At 42.0% G+C, this 10,306-nt stretch overlaps 1 long non-coding RNA gene across 1 annotated transcript; it reads left to right on the top strand.

The window, feature by feature from the left end:
• The first annotated feature begins 165 nt into the window (after window positions 1–165).
• LOC135981621 (uncharacterized) lies at window positions 166–7,345 on the top strand. Its single transcript, XR_010598737.1, has 2 exons — window positions 166–3,833; window positions 6,935–7,345. It is a non-coding gene; the product is annotated as an uncharacterized LOC135981621 (long non-coding RNA).
• The last annotated feature ends 2,961 nt before the right edge of the window (window positions 7,346–10,306 follow it).

The raw sequence follows: 10,306 nt of genomic DNA, 5'->3' as shown, positions 1-10,306 counted from the left end.
ACAGAAAGCTGCTGCCTGAGATCAGATGAGTCCTTTCATAATTAATAAGACAGCTCAGCTGAAATAGCCAGGAGACTGGGCCCTATTGATTTAGCAGCAGAAGCTGCTATAACCTTGTCTATTTATAGGATTTTGATGCGTTTATGGAGAGGTAAACATCAAGGAGTAAACACATCCTTTCTACCTATAAGATGAGAGTCCTGCTGAGAGGGAGGAAGCTGAGGGAAAGGGGAGGAGGGGGTCAGAGTTTAATTTTGATTCTGCAATTCTAGTCATACATATTATTTATTCTGGTGCGGGAGGGAAATGTAATAATCCCCCTTCTCCAACATATCATTATTCTCTCTCTCTCTTCCCCCCCCCCCCCCAAGGTCTGTAAAGTCTGAAATGTAATGGGTAAGCAATAGCAAACGTAACAGTTCATAAATCAAACAGTGGGTTGCAATCCAATCTGCATTTCCCAAACGTATTGAATCCCAGCAACAAATGGGCCCCGGAACTGGAGCCAGCCGCCTTTAGCACTGGAAGCGATGTTGATTTTTAATGATAAAATACATTATATGTGTGTGGGGGAGGAGGGGAGAGGAAATCACCAATCTATGCAAAGCTCAGCCTCCTTTCATGGGCATTTTTCCACCCTTCCCTTCCTTCCCTTCCTTCCCTTCTTTCCCACATTGGCACTGCCAGGGAACCGTGGGCTTTCTGCGAATGGCTTTTCCCAGATGATCAAAATTTAGATCGCTATTAAAATAATCATGACATCCCACGTTGCTATTATTTTTTTAGCACAAACTGACAGCTGCAAGAGAGGGGGGAAGGAAATGGGAGAGTTCAGGCAAACCCTGCACTGCCTTAGCACCCGCTAGAGTTCCCACTGAAGCGAACAGCAAAACTCCCATTGATTGCAGTGGGAGTAGAATCGGGTCCTTCTTCGGGCCAGACTCCCACTGAAATTTTGCCAGCGTAAAAAAAAGCACGAGTCTTTTTTTTTTTTTTACTGCTAGTAGTTACATCCATTTCCGTCAGGAACTAAATCCCGCTAGCTGTAGCAATCCCACTGACTTTCTATCCCAAGCAGGATGTGGTCATGTGATTATAGTTTAAAGTCCCCAATTCCGCAGTTCTTACTCGATAAAACTTCCACTGAAATAAATAGATTGGATTCCATTGAGAGAGAGAGAGAGGTTTTGCATGTATAAGGACTGCAGGACTAAACGCCAAAGATGTGCCATTCTATTACAGAAATACAAATTGAATCTGGATTAAAATGGCTTCTTATTGCTTTATATTTCCAGATTTTTTTTAAACAATAGTGGCGTAACTATATAAAGAAATCTCAAACTCTTTGGGAAGGGGACCGGTTTCCATCTCAGTAGTGCGTTCAAGAGATTTTCGAATTAGAATGAATGAATAATAAATAATCTCTCTATATTTAGCAAATACACAAAGTAGTTCTACATGGCGACGAAGCGGCAGACAGAGGGCTGGTGAAATAATAAACATGGTTTTTGAAGTTAGTGGCTGAGCCAGTGACAGACTAGGATGCTGGGTTATTTGATTTGATTTTTTTTTCTCCTGGGGTATTGCAAATTGTTTCGATTTTAATATCAATCTTCTTAGAGTTTTAGAAGGGAAAGGATTTGTTCAATAGAAGCAAAATCTCCCGGGAAATCTCCCATTCCGGTGTTATTCCAAATGCACCAGCATGCAGATGTGCCTTTCTAATTGACAAACGCTTGCTTTCAGAAATCACTGTCTAATGACAGGGTAATTCCAGGCAATAAGATGAACAAGGATGCATATGTTATACATAAATCTACATTGCATCGCCTATATTTATTTTTTATACAAAGCAAGTGGGTTATAAATAATGACTTACCCAGCTTTCTTTTCTATAAATGTATAAGCCACCCACACAACCTTCTGACAGAGAGAGAAGAAACAACAACCCAAATCAGGGAGAGGAGACTGCAAAATAAGCTAATAAAGAATCACCAAAGGCATCCTCCCTAGTAGCATAGAATAAGGAATGGATTTTAACAACCATGTAACTATTCTTTCAAAATGGGATCTTCCCCTTGCTGAAGCCACTGAGCGTTTTGACACTGATTTCAGTGGGAGCAAGATCAGCCTGTAACTTCACAGCCTAGACGGTTTCATTTGTTTTCCACTTAAAATTAAAGAAAAGGCCAGGTGCAAAATGAGGAACTCCCCCTCTGATTTTCCAGGGATGTAGCTGGGAATTTCTGTACTAGAAATAGCTGATGTCAGTTAAGGTGAGTAAATGAGGAGTCAAGGAGTTTGTAAATAAACTAGCAGCAGGCCTTGTTATAGAGAGAAATAGTTAAGCTTCCATCTCTGTAACTGTCTTGAAGATAGAGGAGGAACAGCAGAACTGGATTTCAATCTCTTAATATTCTTATCGTGGCTATTTATTATTTGTATTGTAGTAGCACCTGCAATTGCACCAGTCTTTTGCGCCACAAATATTTGTTAGTTTCTTACAAAACAAACTAAAAATTAGGAGGTGGGAACTGAATTTATTTGACACTTTAAAATATAAATATTTTACATAATGTGTTAACAAATGATCTCTGGCTTCATTTAATTACTGATTGCTAATCAAAACCCTGCTCTATGGAGCTTCAAACAGCACAACGTGGTCTCAAATTATGGTGGCAGGGCTAAAGCCTTCTCAGTGTTTAAGGTTATGAAAATGTTAAGGGTCTTGAACCTCCTGGATGTTATTCTTCTATTTTCAGTTTGATTTTTAATCCGGAAATGACTATACTGACATGTGTTTCCAGAGTTTTTCTCCTCAGCTGTGTCCAAATAGCACAGGAAAATAACTGACCCAAACCCGGTGAAAAGGACTAAGCAAACCAGGTTTGTTTAACCTCGTCTTTCTGTGCACACCAGCTCAGGAAGGCTTTATGTTTATGATAATAGAAGTGATAAAAAGAGAAGACAGGAGAGGCCAAGAAGAAACAAGCCATGCTCTCTGCTGCACTGGTTCCACTCCCCAATAAGCAGATTGCTTTCAAAGCTGCAGGTGTCCAATTTTCTAGAAACCTCACACCAGTTTCCAGCCCCTAGGCAAACAGGAGCTGGAAAATTTAAAGTCCAAACAAAGGAGTTCAAATGCTCATTCAAAACCGAAAGGGACAGAAATAACCCAACAAGTGCCCTTCTTTGCTAAATTGCAAGGTAAATGAAGTTAGCAGAAGCTGGGGCCGCTATTTTCATTGTCAGAGCAGATCTGCAGGCCCTAATCCTTGTCCTAGTTCAGTCTGTGAGCAACATCAGACCTGCAGGCTGCTGTCCCCTGAGACTCACTGAAGCTTGTCTCCTTCCTTATGAATTCTGGATAAACTCGTATTTAGTAACAGGCTGCTCTCACTGAATAATCCTCGCCAACCTCTGCCTTTTAACCAGCCACCTGAGCACTGAAGGCTGTACATTGCTTCCTATTCAGATTTGCCTCGGATCGCCTTTGAAAGATGGAAAATTGAGCCAAGTTAAAAAATGCATCGGTTACCTCTCCATCTGCTCCACTTCAAATCCCGTGCAGTGAAATGAGCATAATTTTTTCCTGGTTGGCAACAAAGCCTTGTTGCATGATGCAAAGACAGAGAGAAAGATGGATGTGCAACATTGCAAAACCAACCTGCTAGCACATGGGGAATGAATAGGGAAATGTGGTATATGTCCATTGCTCAGAATAAGAACATAAGAACAGCCATGCTGGGTCAGACCAAAGGTCCATATAGACCAGTATCCTGTCTTCTGACAGTGGCCAATGCCAGGTGCTTCAGAGGGAATGAACAGACCAGGTAATCATCAACAACATTTGAATGCAAGGCTGTCTGAGTGCAGGGTACATTAACCTGTATGTACACAGTATTATTAATAATTAAGGTCTGAATTGTGCTCCCTCTTACTTACCTTACTTCCCACGTAGCCCTGTTTAAATCAACAAGCTGTTCTCGTGCTCTGAGAGCAGCCCTAGTGAAATCAGTGGAGCTACAAGCAGAGGAAGGTACTAAGCAGCCTGAATAGGAGTGGCAAAATCAGGCCTGTATTTATTAATTAATTCATAATATTCTTTGTATGCCAGTGGGGCCTAGAGGTCCCCCCTGAAGGGAACTGAACATTTTAAGTTAAAGGGCCTGATTCACTACTGTGTTACTCCATCCAATCTTATGCTAATATAAGGTCATGAGTTTTAATGGAGCTACAAAGGTGTAAAGCTGGAGTAACATAGTGATGAGTCCAGCCAAGCTTTCCAAATATGCAACCTCTTTTTGCCTCTGGCTCTTCCTTTTCTCTCTTGTTATCTGCAGCTCTCCTGCTTTAGCTGCTCCTCCTATTTGCAGGCAGTGCTTATTTTGTGCCGGGGGCTTGCCAGGGTTGAGCCCCGGCACCTCTAGGCTTGGCAGTTCATAGCGCCAGCATCTCTTGACTTGCACTGTCAGTTATGAAGGTCAAAAAATTGCTTGAGAGCCCCAGCACCTCTTTCATTGCAAATTAAGCACAGCTTGCAGGAGGCTGTGGAGAGGCCTGTGTAGGGACACTCTAGAGGTAATAGCACCAGGAGGCATCAAGTTGTCTTCTTTCCAGTGAGGTGCAGGGTGAAAACACATTTTGACAGGGATGAGGAGTCATTAGTCTGGGGTAACCCAGCCTATTTACACTATATGAATCCAAAGCAATTTGAGGTGAGGAATGGGCTATGTTTGGCCATCAGGATTTGGTAACTGGGTGTGCCATAAGAATCTCAGCTGGAGACAGTGGCCACCTGAGTGACGGTCACACCAGGCCCTTGGAGTGGTTTTCCAGCCAGCAGTGCTGCATTATCTTGGGTCAGGTAGGTCAGGTGTCCTTCTCCTGCTCAGCTGGTGCCTTTGGCTTAACAGGAAGTAAGCCTCTGATGACAGAGTGTGATTGACATGTGTCTGCGCTGGAAAAAAAAGGAGGCAACCAAAGGAAACAAACCAGCAGTCATGATGGGTGCAATTCCCTCCTGTGCAGAGTGCCCACACAGGACTGATGTTCCCACTGAAATCCCACTTAAGCTCTGGGACTTCAGTGGTGCATGGGCCTTGTGCTGCACCTCTGTACAGGGATGAATTCCACCCTGTGGGGATACAGCCCTACACCTGAAAATAGAGTACTTCAGTGACCTGTCTTGTAAACCACATGTAAGACACCAGATTTTGTGGCTGTAATATTACAACATGATTGAATAAAAAACCTGTACCATCATGATTTGCAGTGTTATCTGACCCAATAAAATTACAAGATGGCATGTGTGTGCCTGTGTGAGAGGGAGAGAGATACAGGTGCGCGCTAATGAAGCTAAAGCCTGTTTACATCCTTGCTTAGAGACAAGCAGAATTAGAAACAGACTCATAACAATCCCCAAACCAGGATACTAAAGAACAAGTACCAAGGCACTGAGCAGGGGATAAGTTGTGAAACATTTCTATGTTAACTTGTATTTTCTACCCTCACTGCTCCAATGGACGGACTGCCTGTTTTCCATCTGTTGAATGCATTGGGAATGTACCAGGTTTCAGAAGTTCTAATTCACAGGACTTAGATTAAAAAGTGCATCATTGGCATCTGAATCAATTGGTCTGGTGTTGTATTAATATTATGTGTCATCAGCATGTTGTCACCCGATGATAAATTACTTTGACTAATACCAGCTGCCTGAATCATCACCTGGATATATCACTTATTGGACAGATTTTTAATGTCTGGGACATTTCATACTCAATATTTTGTTTGGAAAATAGAAGAACTCATTTGCATGGCACGAATGGATAAAATGGACCACTCCAGATCACTATAACAGCCAGACAGCTGGTGGAGAGAATGAGGGAACAGCAAAGCAAAGGGAGTATGTCAGCAAGACAAAAATGGAATATGTTTCAACTGTTGGATAGTGGTTGCTCTACTAAATTGGTAGACATCCTTCAATCCCCTAAAGCCTAATAAAAAAAAGGTAGTTGGAGTTGTTCATGCAAATAAAAATTTACCTCAGGATGAAATTCACCCCCGTGCAAAGGCCTACACACCACTCAACCCAATGAAATTCTATTGGGAGGTGCTAAGTGAGACATAAGTGCTTCATAGATATCTTCAAAAAGAACAGGAGTACTTGTGGCACCTTAGAGACTAACAAATTTATTTCAGCATAAGCTTTTGTGCCACAAGTACTTCTGTTCTTTTTGCACATACAGACTAACACGGCTGCTACTTTGAAACCTGTCATAGGTATCTTGTCACCCACCAAAGCAGAAGGCCCACACAAAGCCCCGTGCATCCATGTGAAGCATTTAATAAGTGGTACATAGGGCCTTTGTATGGGCTGGACACAATGGGATGAATTTCACCTCCATTGTGATACAGAGAATTTGTTCAAAAAGTGTTTTGTTTAAATTATAAAAGTCTGTGCCTCCTCCCGAGACAAAAGCAAGACAAGGGAAGTCATAGTTAACAGTTTCTGATGTCAATCTGAGACTATTAATTTGAGAAGATTGCCTACGGCATCAGACAATAGAGATTATTGCCTACAGGTGCTGTCCCTGGAGGCACAAAGGGACTCAGAACTGCTGCAGGGATTAAGGGACCAATCCTGATGTCCTTACCAAGCCCTTCCTCAGGCAAAGCTTCCCATGAAGCCAATGTGAGTTTTGCCTATGTAAGCATTTAGGATTTGAGGTATGGGAATTTTACCCAAGCAAAGACTCCAGGATCAGGAACCTCAATATTTTAAATGTCTGTAGGTCCTTTGTATCTTTTCTATGATATTTGACCTCTAGGATTTAATTCCCTCATAAGTTATGTTACCGCTCCATTAGGTAACATGAAAAATGTACAAAGAGGCACTTACTTATGTAATGAAGGTCAATTTTGTATTCATCAGGACGGGTTTCTTGCCAGGAAATGAGAGACTCTGACGTAGAATCAGCATGTGAGGAGAAGTGACAGTCCTTCAGCAATATCAAGCTCAGAACACTTTGGAAAATGTTGGATATGCAAGCTCACCACTCTGCTAGGCAGGGCTAAGTAACAACAACAACAACACCACCACAAAGACAGACACTAACCTCGGCAGTAATTTTTTCATCACAGTTAACTGTCCTTGAACCATCTCTTCAGTATAGTATCCACCAACAGGCTTTTCTTCAACATCTGGTAGGTACAATTTCTAGCCCCACCACATTTTTTTTCTTAAAAGGGCACTGTCATATCACGTATGTTTATAATACAACACCTGTCCTCATCTGTGATATTAGTAACCCCTGAGATTATTAAAAGTGAAAAAAATAGAATTGACTTTTCTGTATTTATGCTCTTTTTGCACTTCCTTCAGATTGGCAACTGAAAAGAGTCTAGTAGTCCACTTCACTGTGGCTTTAGGTCAGCTTCATTTTTTGGTTCTCCTGCATTAGCTGCTGCACTGCAAGGGAATGTTTCAAGCAAAACAATAACAATTCTCCCATTCCAACACCCCACCCCAAGCTAGGTTAGATTTAGCTGGAAAAGTATTTAGTCATGAATATATGTCTATGAATCATGAGTTTTGTAAAACTTTTGTTTCTTTAACAAAACTTAATTTTAGAATCTAACCTACCAGACAGTGTCCCGGTTGCAAATAATGCAAAGCAAATTCTGCTTTTCATTTATACTTATGTTCCTCAATTTCCTTACCCGGTAGCAGGGCAATGATAGAAGGATGATTCTTGTTCCACTGTTGACTTCAGATCCCGTGCTCAATTTCCCCATCTATGAAATGGGGATGATGGTACTTATCTCTTTTGTAAAGTACTTTGAGATCTCTGGATGAAAAGTCCTATTTAAGAAGCTAGATACAGTTATTGTTGTTCATTCTGCTTCAAGACTTGAACTCCAGTTTCTTTCTGGTGCTGAAGTGGCACCAAGAAACAAAAGGTGAAGGATGCCTCTTCATAGATTTTTTTAAATTCTGCTTGGTACAAAACAGAAAACAATACAAGGCAATTTGGATGCTATTCACCCCTGTGCAGAAGACCAGCACAAGGGCCATTTGCCACTTATTTCTCACCAAAGTCTTATTTTGAAATTAAGTGAGACATAGGGTGTGGTGCTGGCCTTCAGCTCAGGGGCCAATTTCACCCTATGTCATTGATTTGCTTGCAAGAGACATAGTGTGGCATCTTCTTATAGAGACTCAATTCATCTTCAGAAGTTTCATCTCACTATGGTGATCTCTTTATTTGGTTGTGTACCAAAGGTTATTTTATTTTTTAAAGTGCCAGTGATTTGTGCTGTCTCCAGCTAATTCAGTGACTTGGAAAGGAGAAAAAAGAAGACAAGCACCAATATTACACAGTGCAGAAATGTAACTGGTATGCCTTTATTTCAGCTGGGGTCAATTGTTTTTTCAAACTTAGTGCCTTACACTAGACACATAAAGACACCTTGTGCGGAGTATACACAGCTGTTGCTGACTTCAGTAGGAGTTGCAAGTGCTCAGAATTTCTAAAAATCCAGCCACTCATTTAGGTGTCTAAATAGGGATCTGTGTGCCTGATATTAAATATTTAAACCTGGTGGCCTGGGTGCATTGTTACAGTTTCAGGGTAACTACACCTGTATTCTTCCACATACACCCCTGTGGTCCACTCCAGGAGTTCTCAGTCAGGTCTCCGGCCAGTAACTGTCTCTGGTCAGGAACCTTTGTCCAACTCCCTTGTGATCTGGATTTTTAAGGCTGCACAGCTCCCCACACTGTGATATTCCCAGCAAGCCAGTCTGCCAAAAGGCCAATACCTGCACTTTGCTTTCTCTCGGAGATGCTATGATCAGTGTATAGCCAGCAGTTACCAGTTACCACCCAGCTCTTTCTAAGCAAGCATGTTAGTTCTTACAGTAAAGGTATCACAGAGAAAACATAAGAATATACCAGGCATCATTCATGTGCTCTTGTCAAGGCTGCTTCCCCACTCTGAACTTTAGGGTACAAATGTGGGGGCCTGCATGAAAACTTCTAAGCTTAACTACCAGCTTAGATCTGGTCCGCTGCCACCATTCCCAAGTGGATTCCCTTCCCTGGGAAGCCTTGAGAAACTCTTCACCAATTCCCTGGTGAATACAGATCCAAACCCCTTGGATCTTAAAGCAGGGAGAAATGAACCATTCCCCCTCCTTCCTTCCACCAACTCCTGGTGAATACAGTTCCAACCCCCTTGGATCTTAAAACAAGGAGAAATTAACCATCCCCCCTCCTTCCTTTCACCAACTCCTGGTGAATACAGATCCAACCCCCTTGGATCTAAAAACAAGGAAAAATCAATCAGGTTCTTTAAAAGAAGGCTTTTAATTAAAGAAAAAGGTAAAAATCATCTCTGTAAAATCAGTATGGAAAATAACTTTACAGGGTAATCAAACTTAAAGAGCTCAGAGGACCTCCCTCTAGCCTCAGGTTCAAAGTACAGCAAACAAAGATAAACACTCTAGTAAAAAGGTACATTTACAAGTTGAGAAAACAAAGGAAAAGTAACACGCCTTGCCTGGCTATTTACTTACAAGTTTGAAATAGGAGAGACTTGTTTAGAAAGATGTGGAGAACCTGGATTGATGTCTGGTCCCTCTCAGTCCCAAGAGAGGACGAACTCCCAAACAAAGAGCACAAACAAAAGCCTTCCCCCCACCAAGATTTGAAAGTATCTTGTCCTCTTATTGTTCCTTTGGGTCAGGTGTCAGCCAGGTTACCCGAGCTTCTTAACCCTTTACAGGTAAAAGGATTTTGGAGTCTCTGGCCAGGAGGGATTTTATAGTTCTGTACACAGGAGAGCTGTTACCCTTCCCTTTATAGTTATGACAGCTCTAGTAGGCCAAAGTCCTTCCAACCCTTCTGTGAGGGTTGGGACCGCCTTGGAAAGAAGGCCTTGTCCATTTGCTGGATTAGAAAGATGGCCCTGGGTCAGTTCAAACACAGCCTTTTTAATGCCAAAAGCCTTTCCTTTGTCTGTTGTTCTCTGAAAACCCAGTCTGAACCACTAGATGCAAGCCTCTCTAAGGGGTGGTATCTCTCTGGAGGTGCTTATAACATAAGGGATTCACCTTAATCACACACACACACTCTCTCTCTCTCTCTCTCCTGGAGGAGTTGTGGCAACCCTCCCTTCCTGGAATGGCATACAACCCCTAGCCACAATGATACATTAACTTAATGTGGGATTGCAATCTCTCTCACGTGCATAACAATGTCTCTACTTCTAGTGTTAACAAGGAAGCCAGTGTTCGGGGTTCC

The sequence above is a fragment of the Chrysemys picta genome, chromosome 2 (genome assembly GCF_011386835.1).
Source record: "Chrysemys picta bellii isolate R12L10 chromosome 2, ASM1138683v2, whole genome shotgun sequence".
NCBI classification, from domain to species: domain Eukaryota; kingdom Metazoa; phylum Chordata; order Testudines; family Emydidae; genus Chrysemys; species Chrysemys picta.
Note: the sequence above shows the minus strand (reverse complement) of the source record. Positions and strands in the feature narration are given on the sequence as shown.